The 12,971-nt window shown below is 39.3% G+C and overlaps 1 non-coding gene across 1 annotated transcript; it reads left to right on the forward strand.

The window, feature by feature from the left end:
- Positions 1-728: 728 nt before the first annotated feature.
- On the forward strand, positions 729-832 carry LOC111765268 (small nucleolar RNA U13). Its single transcript, XR_002797660.1, has one exon. It is a non-coding gene; the product is annotated as a small nucleolar RNA U13 (small nucleolar RNA).
- The last annotated feature ends 12,139 nt before the right edge of the window (positions 833-12,971 follow it).

Genomic DNA, 12,971 nt, shown 5'->3' on the forward strand with positions numbered 1-12,971 from the left:
GGGCAGCTACAGGTCATGTCTTCCATCTTGAGACCAGCTTGTCTGACAGTTTCCCAGTCTGCAGTCACTATCAAAGGTAATTAAATAATGCTAGAGTATGGTTATTTGCTTTATTATCTGAACTTAAACACTTCCAAAATGCCTCACAATAATTTTTCACACATTGTTTGGTGGAAATGGACAGCCACTGTGCAAAACAGTCCGGTGGGTCCTCAGAAAATTAAACATAGAACAGATGCTTTGAGGGAAACGGACTTGGCCCAGTGGTTAGGGCGTCTGTCTACCACATGGGAGGTCCGCGGTTCAAATCCCGGGCCTCCTTGACCCGTGCGCAGCTGGCCCATGCGCAATGCTGATGCGCGCAAGGAGTGCCGTGCCACACAGGGGTGTCCCCCGCATAGGGGAGCCCCACGCGCAAGGAGTGCACCCCGTAAGGAGAGTCGCCCAGCATGAAAGAAAGTGCAGCCTGCCCAGGAATGGCGTTACCCACACTTCCCATGCCGCTGACAACGACAGAAGCGGACAAAGAAACAAGACGCAGCAAATAGACACAGAGAACAGACAACCGGGGGAGGGGGAGAATTAAATAAATAAATAAATCTTTAAAAAAAAAGAACAGAAGCTTTGAACAAACAATAAGAACTCACAGAAACATCTTTCTCAAAGTTCCAGAAAACAGCTAAAGGATTGTAGTAACAGGGAAAGTACCATATCAAGAAAAAAACTAGATCCTTTTGTGGTTCATAAGTATGATGAATGGGTGTTCACGCGCTTGTGTGAGATGTGCTTCCCTCCAACCTTGTTACGACGTGGGCACATTACCCGTCTGACATGAAAAAAAAAAAAAAAAAAGAAAAAAACTATCTGAAAGCAAGAGGATCTCATGGCACCTTGGCTGGCCCCTCTACCCCTCACCAACTTGGGGAGTGCTGACCCATGTTCCCAGAGAGGGTCCCTGGTCCTGGCTCCAGAGAGAGCAAAGTAACCCTCATGCATATCCTGGGAGCATGTATGCCCAGCACAGTTTGTTTGGGACTAGCCTTATGACTCCCCAGAACTTGCCCTACATGTAGAAGGCAGTTCACAGATCTCTCTTAAAGAATGCTCTAGGAGAGCAGACCAGTTGTACTGCCTGGGTCAAGGGATTGTTGACTGTAGGACATACAAGTACAGTGTCTGGGACCTATCAGGCAACTATTTCCTAGGCAATGTGTAAATGGGGGAATTCCTAAGACCACATGCACATGCCCAAAACAAGACACAAGCACAGAAAGAATAAGAATGGTCCCTAATGTTGTGGTCTGGAACTACTCTCTAAACTCATTATATGTATAAGCCCTGAAGGAGAGTACTTCCACTGGTCAATCTACAAAGACTGGGAAAGGTGTTTTATCTTTTTTCCTTTTTATTCTTTTGTGGGTTTTTTGTTTGTTTGTTTGTTTGTTAGCTCCCAGCATTCAAGAAAAGCTCTGTCTTAACAGTAGCTGGATACAAGTTTAAGGAACAGACACTTCAGAGTCTAAATTCCAGTGATAACACAAAAAAGTATCAAAATGTCCAGGTTTTGAGAAAAGATCAAAGTAAGTGATGGCCCAGGCAAAGGAGAAGATTAAATTACTAGAAACCATCAATGAGGAAGTCCAGATCTGGGACATACCAGACGAAGACTTTTTTTAAAAATTGTCCTAAATATGATCTAAGAGCTAAAGGAAAACATGGACAAAGAACTAAAGGAAATCAGGAAAACAGTTGATAAAAATCAATATAGAGATAGAAATTATGAAAAGGAACCAAACAGAGCTGAAGACCACAGTAACAAAAATTAAAGATGCCTTAGAGGAGTTCAATAGCAGATTGGGGCTGGCAGGAGAAAGAATCAGTGAACTTGAAGATAAGACAATTGAAATCATCCAGTCTGGGAAGCAGAAAGAAGAAAGAATGAAGAAAAGTGAACAGAGCCTAAGTAGCCTGTATGACACCATCGAGCATGCCAATATACACACTGTGGGAGTCCCAAAAGGGAAAAAAAAAGGTGAGAAAAAGGCAGAGAGAATATTCAATGGATTATTGGCTGAAAACTTCCTAAATTTAGAAAAAGACATAAATATACATATCCAAGACACTTGTGGTGGTTTGGAGCTATGTACTCCAGTAAAACATGTTCTTCAAGTTAACCCATTCCTGGGAGTGGGAATCCATTGTAAATAGGACTTTTTTATAAGGTTACTTCAGTTAAGGTGCAGCCCAACTGAATAAGGTGGGTCTTAATCCAGTTACTGGAGTCCTTTATAAGCAGAATGAAATTCAGACATAGAGAGAGAAAGCCATGGGAAGAAACTGGAAGTCAACAGAACCAGAGAAACCCAGAGTGGTTGCCATGTCACCAAAAAGTCAAGGACCAAGAATCACCAGTAGCCAGCCCCAGAAAGCCACAGTCTTCTGGGAAAAAGCATCATTTGTTGACACCTTGATTATGGACTTCTGTTAGCCTCAAAACTGTGAGCCAATAAATTCCTGTTGTTTAAGTCAACCCACTGCACTGTATTTGTTTTAGCAGGTAGGAAATGAAAACAATGCTCAAAGAATTTATCCAAGTAGATGCCCAAGCCATGGCATATTATAATCAAAATGCAAAATGTCAAAGACAAAGAGAGAATTCTGAAAGCCACAAGAAGGAAGCAATGTGTCACGTACAATGGGGCATCAATAACATTAAGTGCTGGTTTCTCATTAGAAATCATGGAGGCAAGAAGTTAGGGGGATAGCATATTTCAAGTGCTGAAAGCAAAAAACTGCCAACCAAGAATACTTTATCTGGCAAAAGTGTCTTTCAAAGATTGGAGAAATATTATGACATTTCCAGATAAACAAAAGCTGAGAGAATTCATCATTACTAGACTGCCCTTCAGGAGATGCTAAAGAGAGTTCTGCAAGTTGAAAGGAAAGGACACTAGACAGCAGATGGAAGTTACATGAAGAAATAAAGATGTCTGGTGAGGGTTAAAGGTGGGGGGGGGGGAGAAATGCCAGTACTATTTTATTTTTGGTTTGTAACTCCACTTTTTACTAACTACATGGTCTAAAAGGCAAATGCCTAAAATGTTATGAGAAATCAGTAGTTTTGGATTCATGCTGTATAAACATGCAATTTGTGACAAGAACAACATAAAAGTGGAGAGATGGAGGAGTATGGGGAACATAGGTTGTGTATACTATTGAAGTTAACTTGGTATCAAAGCAAACAAGGTTGTTACAGATTTAAGATGTTAAATTTAAGCCCCATGGTATGAGAGAACATGCAAGCTCATAGAGACATAAGGTAGAGTACAGATTTCAGGGGTGGGGACAGGAGAAATGGGAAGTTAATGCAAAGTGGATGTAGGGTTTCTTTTGGGGTGATAAGAAGGTTCTGGAAATGGATGGTGGTGAGGATACTGCACCATAGTGAATGCAATTAATCCATTCAGTGGAATGGCATGCTTGGGAGGGGTTGAGATGGGAAAGTTTATGTTGATATATGTTTCCACTAAAGAAAGAAAAGGAAAGAAGGAAGGAAGGAAGGAAGGAGGGAGGGAGGGAGGGAGGGAAGGAAGGAAGGAGGGAGGGAGGGAGGGAGGGAGGGAAGGAAGGAAGGAAGGAAGGGAGGAAGGAGCAACTAGAGAGACAATGACAAACTCATGAAAGAAAGAAAGAAAAAGAAAAAGCAACTGCAGAGACAAACAATTAAAAGCACTACATGATCCTGAACTGAATCTAATAATGGAGGAGAAAAGGTCCAAAAGGACCTTACTGAGACATTTGAAAAAATAGGAATATAGAATGTAAGCTTTATATCAATGTTAAATTTCTTGAACTTGATAACTGCACTTAAGGTGGTTACTTAAGTGAATATCCTTGTTCTTAGAGAATGTACATGAAAGTATTTTGTGTTTGAGGTGCAGGATGTATATAACCTACTCTCAAATGGTTAGAAAATTAGATAGAGACAAACAGACTCATACAGCATATGTAGCAAAATGTTAAAATTGGTGGATATGGGTATCTGGGGTGAGGGGTGGGGATACGTTGAAGTTCTTTGTGTGGGTTTTGCATTATTTTGCTACTGTCCTTTAACTTTAATATTATTCCAAAATTAAAGTCTTAAACCTTTAGAATAAAATTTTTAAAAGAAGAAGAAAAAGAAAGGATGCCAACACTGCAACACAAGACATTTTAGAAATATTTCTATTTCAAATTGTTTAAACACTTTTGAAAGTTGGTAAACAGTAAGAACTAGTCTATCCAGAATAACATATTCCCTGAAGAGAATGGAAAACAGGTTTTATTTATCATTTAATGAGGAATATAAGGAAAATTCTGTATCACAGGCTAGATTAAATCATGTTTTCAAAACATTTATTTTGGTAAGGGGAGCAGTTTGATTCAGCAGCTCTCCAAGTGGTGTAATAAACAGCAGACTGGTATATTTTTTGAAGGAGGGCATGCCCTCCACAGCAATGGTCATGACCATGGAATTTTAATAATCCTCTGGAATTCCAGGACTCAGGTTCTTAGTGAAGTGTTTTGAAACTTGGTTCCAAGAATTCTTGATTCACTAACTCGTTTTACATGTAGCAGTCATGGGAATCTTAAATGACCTAATAAAGCAAAAGTACGTGCTCACTGGAAGCTCTGCTGAGGCCTAAATGAAAAAGCTCAAGGGAACAAAATTCAAATTAAAAGGTTTAAAGGCTTACATTGTTCATTTCTCATTGGATTTTCCTTCCTTTTCCCTTTAATCTTTTTTCCATTATGTTTCCACTGAATCTTGTATTCCTGGCTAAGCCTCTAATCTTTAGGACCCTTAATAAATGTGTCATTTTTTTCAAATTACTGATATAATCAGGTTTTTAATTTTCTCAGTCAGCTAAGAGTTAAATCTTTAACCCCTGCAGAAAAATATGGGAAGAACCATCACATACCTTTGGTAGATAAAGCTTGCCTGTATAGGATGCTCCTTAAGAAGAAAGAACATCTCTCGGAATGAAATTATTTGCAAATATCATCATGAAGTTATCGAAGAAAGTTAAATGGAAGACTTGGGAGAAATTAAATATAAGAAAAAACCATAAGTTTTTCTGGGCCAAGATTTGTCTTGTCCATTATGTTGAGTAAAGCAAGCTGGCCATGAAAGGACAAATATTGTATGTCTTTGTTATTATGAACTAAATATAATGAGCAAAACTCATGGAGTTCATAGCTAGAATATAAGTCACCAGAGAACAGAATGTGGCTAGAGAATGGAAAGCGAGGTTTAATCTGTGCAGAATTGGTAAAATGTTGTTTGTAAATATTTGGAAATGAATAGAAAATTGTGAAAGCATGTCATAGGATTTGTAATTAATACTACTAACATATGGTTATGAGAGTGGTTTGGTTTTTTGTTCTGGTGTTTTGTGTTGTTGTTGTTTTTTGAGTAATGAAAATGCTCTAAAATTGATTGAAGTGATGAATTCACAACTTGGTGATTATACCAAATGCCACTGATTGCACACTTTAAATTGTATGGTTTATGAATAACAACAACAACAAAATAATAGGGTAGGGTGGGGGGAAATATATTACATGTAAGACATGGACTATCGTCAGTAGTAATATTCTGATAATGCTTTTTCATAATTTGTTACAAATGTTTCAAAACAATGCAAGGTGTTTGAGGTAGGGTAATATATGGGAGCCCTGTATTTTGTTATATTATTTTGTAAGTTCACATCTTTTCTATACACTTATTCTTTATGTATGTTCATGTATGAATGATATCCTTCAATAAATTGCTTTTTGCTTGCTTGTTTGTTTTTTTAGGAGGTACCAGGGCTTGAACCCAGATTTTGCACGTAGGAAGCAGGTGCTCAAACCACTGCGCTTATACCCGCTCCCCAATATATTGCTTTTTAAATGAAAAAAAAAAAAAAAAGATTTGTCTTGTCAATGAGAAGACGAAGGTCCAGGAGAGATACTGTTTACTTTCCAAGAGAGGGTTATTTTCTAGGGTTTCCTTCAAGTTCCAAGTGACTCAGGTTGTACACGCCCATGTAAAGGCTGGCAGCAGAAAGGATGGCAAGAACAATGGCAACAGCCTGAACACTGGGCAAAATTTCCATGTTTTCAGAGATGAGGCTATGGAAGGGGAGGAGGGAAAAGGAGAAGAGGAGAGGAGGGAGGAGGAGGGGGAGGGGGAAGACTGGGGGAAATAAGTAAATAACTAAATCTTAAAAAAAAAAAGCACATAGTGACACCATGATATGCTGATCATCTTCATGATAGTATTTCCAAGGGAAACAAGGAAGCAGGAAGGCTATTGCATATGAAGGGGCACTATATGGGACAGAAACAGGGGATTTAACCAGTATTCAGCTTTAGAGTTATGAAAATACCCAGTCAGGTCATGAAGAGCATTCCAGATCATTAAAATTATCTCAGGAGATGAAAACACACAGAATTGTTTTTGCATCATCCTATATTGATGAAAGTGAACCATGAATTTTTATTTATGTCACATAGCCACAGATGAGCAGTAAAAAAACAACCCAGGAACACATTGTTTTCAGAACCAGCAAGGAGGTGCATGCTGAAATATTAATAATAACATCAGCTAATACTACTCTAAAAGCAAATGCTCATTCACTTTATATCCAATTACAAATGAGGAAACTGAGGGCTTAAAATATCAATGTTTGCAATTTCAAAATGGATGTAATAAGTATGTTGTCAGTAATAAGCAAGATAGATTATAAAATGTATGGTTTTTAAAACCACGAACTCTACTCATCCTGACCATCTAATTGGGAAATTAGTTACAATACAATTTGTGAATATCATGGACTGTTTCAAGAATAAGAATATCTTAATACTAATTGTTACACATAAGTTAATTTTCCAGATAACTAAAGCTTATCCTTTTAACTCTGAAGATTTTATTTTTTTAAGTAGTAATCTCTTAAAAATCTCTCTTTGTCTTCAAATGAATCTTGGACATTGTTAATCTCTTCATAACTTCTTCATGTGTGTGGAGAATCAACTCTTTGGCAAATCACACAACTCTGAGAAAGGAGAAACTGTGTCCCGGTAAAAGGACAATAAGAGTGCCTTCTCACCCGGACTTGGTAAAAGGCCACTTTTGAAATCTAATACAGATGTAAAAAAGCTTCACGGTAGAAACTGAAGACAGAATTTAGCATTTCAGTCCCTAATGTAATCATAGAATATATACCCAGGCAATGGGTTTGATCCTTAAAAGTTTCATTTTCTGTGCAGAAGAATTCTTCTTCCCTTTGTTTTGTTTTGTTTTAAATTAAAGGTCACTGTTTACATAGAACAGCTGAAGGATGGTAAAATTCCACTGGGCACTAATTTTGGGAAAATAAAATTATACTTATGAGCAAAATCCCCAGAATTAGGAAAGTTAGGGACATTTCGAATTCAACTTACAGGGAAGCAGATTTGGCTCAATGGATAGAGCATCCGCCTACCACATGGGAGATCCAAGATTCAAACTCAGGGCCTCCTGACCCATTTGGTGAAGCTGGCCCACGCGCAGTGCTGATGTGCACGGAGTGCCGTGCCATACAGGGGTGTCCCCCGCATGGGGGAGCCCCACACACAAGAAGTGCACCCTGTAAGGAGAGCCACCCTGTGTGAAAAAAGCACAACCTGCCCAGGAATGGGGCCGCACACACGGAGAGCTGACGCAGCATAATGACGCAACAGAAAGATTTACAGGTTCCTGGTGCCTCTCAAGAATACAAGCAGGCACAGAAGAACACACAGCGAGTGAACAGAGAGAGCAGACAACTGGGGGTGGGGGAGGGGTGAAGGAGAGAGAAATAAATAAAACACAAATCTATTTTTAAAATAAATAAATAATTCAACTTAGAGTTCAAAACCACTAGCTATGAATATGTCACCAGACTTAGCACTTATTTATACTCACTCAACATTTTTTGAGCTGTTGCTAGAAACCTGAATTTGCATAGAATTTGATTCTAGTGTAATATATTTTTAATATCTCTTCTAAGTTATAAAACTAGGATTTAGCCAAGAGTTTGGATATGCCTGGGAGATGTGTTTATGACATTATTATTCTCCCTACATGGTAGAGAGTGCTACAGAAAAAGAACAATGAAGTGACATCCTTTATCTAAAGTCAGGGAGAAGGAATAATAATAATGATGATGATGATGTTGAGGATGTAAGACTTTCATCTTATTATAAAATTGTTCATTCAATAGTACAGACTTAAATTTTAAGATTTATGTATCTTCTCCCAATGGACTATGTAACTTTGGCCCAGAGGATATATTAAGATGAATATAGAGGGAAGAGGACATGGCTCAACTGATAGAACATCCACCTATCATATGGAGGGTCCAGGGTTTGATACCAGGGCCTCCTGATCTGTATGGTAAGCTGGCCCGTGCACAGTGCTGCCATGTGCAAGGAGTGCCGTGTCATGCAGGGGCACCCCTGTGTAGGGGAGCCCCACATATGGGAGTCCCACGGAGTGTGTCCTGCAAGGAGAGCTGCCCAGGTGTGCCAGTGCACACACAGAGCTGATGCAGCAAGATGATGCAAAAAAAAAAGACACAGTTTCCCAGTGCGGCCTGACAATGCAAGCAGATGAGGAACACACAGCGAATGGACACAGGGAGCAGACAACGAGGAGGAAGGGAAGAGACATAAATAAAATAAATCTTTAAAAAAAAAAATGGATATAGAATTAATAAATTCTGATCCTTGCTCCTCTTAAATCTGGTCTATTGTCTTATCCTTTCAAGGGCTTGATTTATCCAACTGGAAAATAAAATGTAGTTAACCAAAAAAGAGATTGGCACAGATTTATCTTCCTTTTAATCTTGACTAGAGTTTCAAGAAAACATTAGGATTTTCCTGTTTTTCCCTGGCTTATTGGAATATTTGGCCAGATCTCTACAATCTTACTGAACCAGAATAGTCAGATAACTCAAGGGATGTTATTTGCTTGAATTATCCTTGGGCCTCAGCTCTAACTTCGGAGACACAGGAACAAAATCAAGCAGGCCCTTCAGTCTATTTTTCCCAATTAATTAGGGAAGTCAAGGGCAAGTTTGAAGCCAGGCTCATTTGATCAAATTATCTAACACTCCTAAGCACTTTGCCTGGGTAGACTCAGAAATGATTCTAATTCTATGGGTTCCAGGACCCTAGATTTATCAAAAGGGGTCATTAAACCCTTGTGCAGACCAAGCATTGTCTATAGAAAGAATATGTTGCCCATATATGTACTAGCATAGTGCATTTAGAAAATTTTGTAGATTCTACTGTAAAGATAAAATACAAATTTGATTTTTTTCATCATTCTGTAGTTTTCACACAAGGGTTACTCAAAAAGAAAGTGCTATTTTGAGGAGGTCTGCCAACATTTTTGGCTTTAAAAGGTAATTCTCAGATATGAAAAACCTGGGAACTACTGGGAAAGATTTCACTCTAGGGAGTTACTTTTGGCATAAATGAGAATGAAGATTGAGATTAGAGCTCATGGGGCTGCTAAGAAAGCCAGAAAAAAAGGGAGTCAGTAGATCCAAAGCAAAGATACAAATTTAGCTCACCAAAATCTAGGCCCTCATCTTTTTCTTAGTTTTATTTCAGGCATGCTAAAACAAGAAGCATGCCACACCTTTCTGAATTGCCCATCAGCAGGCAGGTAACAGTATTTATAAACTCAGAATATGGCAAAGAACTCCTTGAGATGAGTTCAAATTTTTAAAAATGAATATTTAATTAAGTATCTATTCTCCTGAAATATGTAAATGCAAGATATTTACAGCATTACAAAAAGCTCTATAGCTTGAACTCTTTGCTTTCATACAGAAGAGAAAATAAAATCTTCTTTATTTCCATCTGCAAAAGGAAATATTTTGCTGTAGATTACTTTCACCATAGTAAATATATATTTCACGAAATATCAAACTAAAAGCCACCACTTAAAAAAATTTTTTAAACCGCTACTACTATCTAAAAAATCTCCTTGCATGCTTTAACTATAGCAATGAGACACAAAAGAAAAAGAGCATTTTATCTTTACAACCAAGGCATAGGACTTCTGAAGCTGGTTCTTCTTTACTACAAATCTTATAAAGAAGAGTTTAAATGTAGTGAAAAGATGGCAATGATTAGGATGGGTGGATGCACTAAATACTGGTGAATTATAAGATGAACACCCGAAACCCACATTTTAAAATCAACTTGGATTGTTATTAACCTACTAATAAAACAAATACTGTTGCGAAAGAGGCTGCTTATGATTGCTTCCAAGCTGTGACCAAGCAGACTCTCTTTTCTTTTCTTTTTCTTTTTCTTTTTTATTCTCCTTTTGTAAGCAGACTCTAAAAAAATGATAGAGACCCAACCAAAGCAGGATTTTAGCAATGGAAAGCTAACACCTCTTTCACAATGCAATTTTTATTCAAGCCTTTCTAGGGAAAAAAATTCTCCAAATAAAAAGCATAAAGCTTGTTTTAGTGTTTTTGTTTGCCATTTTAAACTACCAATGACTCTTTTTTTTTTCCTGAAGGAAAACTGTTAAAGAATGTTTGAATATACTTTTCCCATTTGGAGTCCAAATGAGCTTCTATTCACCATCAAGAAAATAGCCAGCACTTTCAATCTTGCGGATCAGTGACCATCCAAGATGAGCCTGTTGAAGGTCAAATGCATGATTCTAGCCCCTCAATTTCCACAAATCACCATTAGCAAATCCTAAATCCAATCATCTCCCTTTCCACAGGGCTCTATCTGAAGTGATTTATTTTTAAATTAAGATGGTTCTAAATGATTTTCTTTTGGCTCTGGACTAGTATCTCTACCTGCATATTGACAACTAGGGTGATAGAGGCTTTACAAAGGACCTAGCTTTCTTCTTTTTAACCGAGCAATAAAGTAGATCAGTAACATTTTGCCTTGTAGTATACCTGGATTCAGGAGAAAGTGATTTGTGAACTTCCCATTCCTCTTTTATTACTATTGTTGCTATTATTATTATTACTTTCTAACACCATTATAAGAGTGTTCCCTTTCCCCTCATTTATTTATTTATATCGGTATGGACTAATGGCTTCATCTTTTATTCAACGGGTTATAGTTCTTTAATAATATTATTTTGATGCTCATAGTTGTCCCAATATTATCAGTAACTGTAACACCACTTTTAAAAAGGATATAAAATACTTTCTCATAATTTCTTTCTTATAAATGTGTGAGCAAGGCAGCAAGGTAATTTCCCCTATAAACCAAAAGAAGCTAAAGGCTTCTGTGCTTCAGGTCTAGTGAGTCCATCGTGCTGTCTATTCCATATTATTAAACAGTCTTCCTTAAAAATGGAAAGGTAAAATTTCATGCAACAACCCCACAATGGGGAAGTTTTCTTGTCCTTGGCAAGGGTGGTAACTTACAGGCTATTTATAAGGGAGCCCTGGAGTCAAGCTGTGAACAGCAGCATGAGGGACTTTGAGCAAGAAGGGGAGGCAGAGGGACACGGTAAATTTTAATATCTGAAAGAATATTTAGGGTGGGTTTTTCCCCTCTTGCAAAGTACTCGTCTTTATTCCTTTATACAGGAAAACAAAAGTATATTGAGGATTTGCAAATCCTCCCTACAATTTCCCTAATTTTTGATCACAGTAATGTGCACAGGTTTAAGCGCGTGCGCGCACAAACGCACGATTACAGAGAAGCTTATAAGAAAAAGGGTAAGTCTCCAGCTCTAGCCCTGACTTCCCCTCAGGCAAACTTTGAACTGTTTCCCATTTTAGTTCTGGTAGATATCTCCACATCACTGGAAACTATTTATTGTACTATCAATTTAAGGTATTGTCTATGGAGTCTGGATTTAATTCACTAACACTACCATTTCTTTTCCCTTTCACTTAATTTCAGATAGTTGTTACCTTGAATTATCCTAGAAATATTCCTTAATATTTTTGATCCATAAACATTAGACAGTATTGGTGGAGCCCCACTGTCACATAAAGATATTAGCTATGCTGTCACCCCCTCCTTCTATCAGCTGTACTTTTACTTCCACATCAAGGCTGATAACACTGCCCTTCTGGTCTGTCACCCTGTCCAGGAGGTCCATGTTTCATCTACACAATGAAGCTAAAAGCTGAAAACCCATGGACACGAGCAGTATTGATTTTGCCTTTCGCGGGCAGCGTTTATTGCCCTGGCAACTATCAAGAACCCGGTCTGCATTCTCTCCTGAATGCAACGCCCTGAGCCCAGATGCTTAATTTGTGTTCCACAGGCCTTTTTAAATCGTATGAAAAATTCCTTGTAATTTTTCCCTTAAGAGATAGCGCCAGGTGCACCCCAATTCTCAGGTGGGTCTGGGGCACACAGCTTTAGGAGGTGTGAGTAAAATACCCAGGGGAGTGGGGATGAGAACAGATGTAAGGAACACTGCTAACAGACAGCGTCTTTCCCACCCCCAAACTCCCGACGGTCCCTTTATTTTCCCGCCTCGACAAGGGCGAATCCGCGAGTCAAAAGACAAGAGGTCGCCGGGCAGTACCTCGAGTTCCCGGCACCCCTCGCGCCTCCCGCCCGCGTCAAAGAGGCCCCACGACCACCCTCGCTGCTCAGAGGCCGGACTCCTGGCCCTTCGCGCCCACGAGGCCAGCCCAGCACCCTCGAGCCGCCGCGTCCGCTGACTGGCCGGACGGTTGGCGGAACACCCTCCCCAGGCCTCCTCTACACCCCAAGATCCCGAATATACACCCCAAGATCCCGAATATACGCCCCAAAGAGCCACTGCTCAGGGCAGGGGGCAGGACCTCTCCGCCGCACCCCTTCGCTTATACCCCGCCTTCTTTGTTTCTTCAGGAGGCGCCATTGGCTGTCGTCCCTCGAGATCGGGCGAGCCGCGGACAGTCAGCGAAACGCGATTGGACAAGGTC

This window comes from Dasypus novemcinctus, chromosome 23 (genome assembly GCF_030445035.2).
Source record: "Dasypus novemcinctus isolate mDasNov1 chromosome 23, mDasNov1.1.hap2, whole genome shotgun sequence".
NCBI classification, from domain to species: Eukaryota; Metazoa; Chordata; class Mammalia; order Cingulata; family Dasypodidae; genus Dasypus; species Dasypus novemcinctus.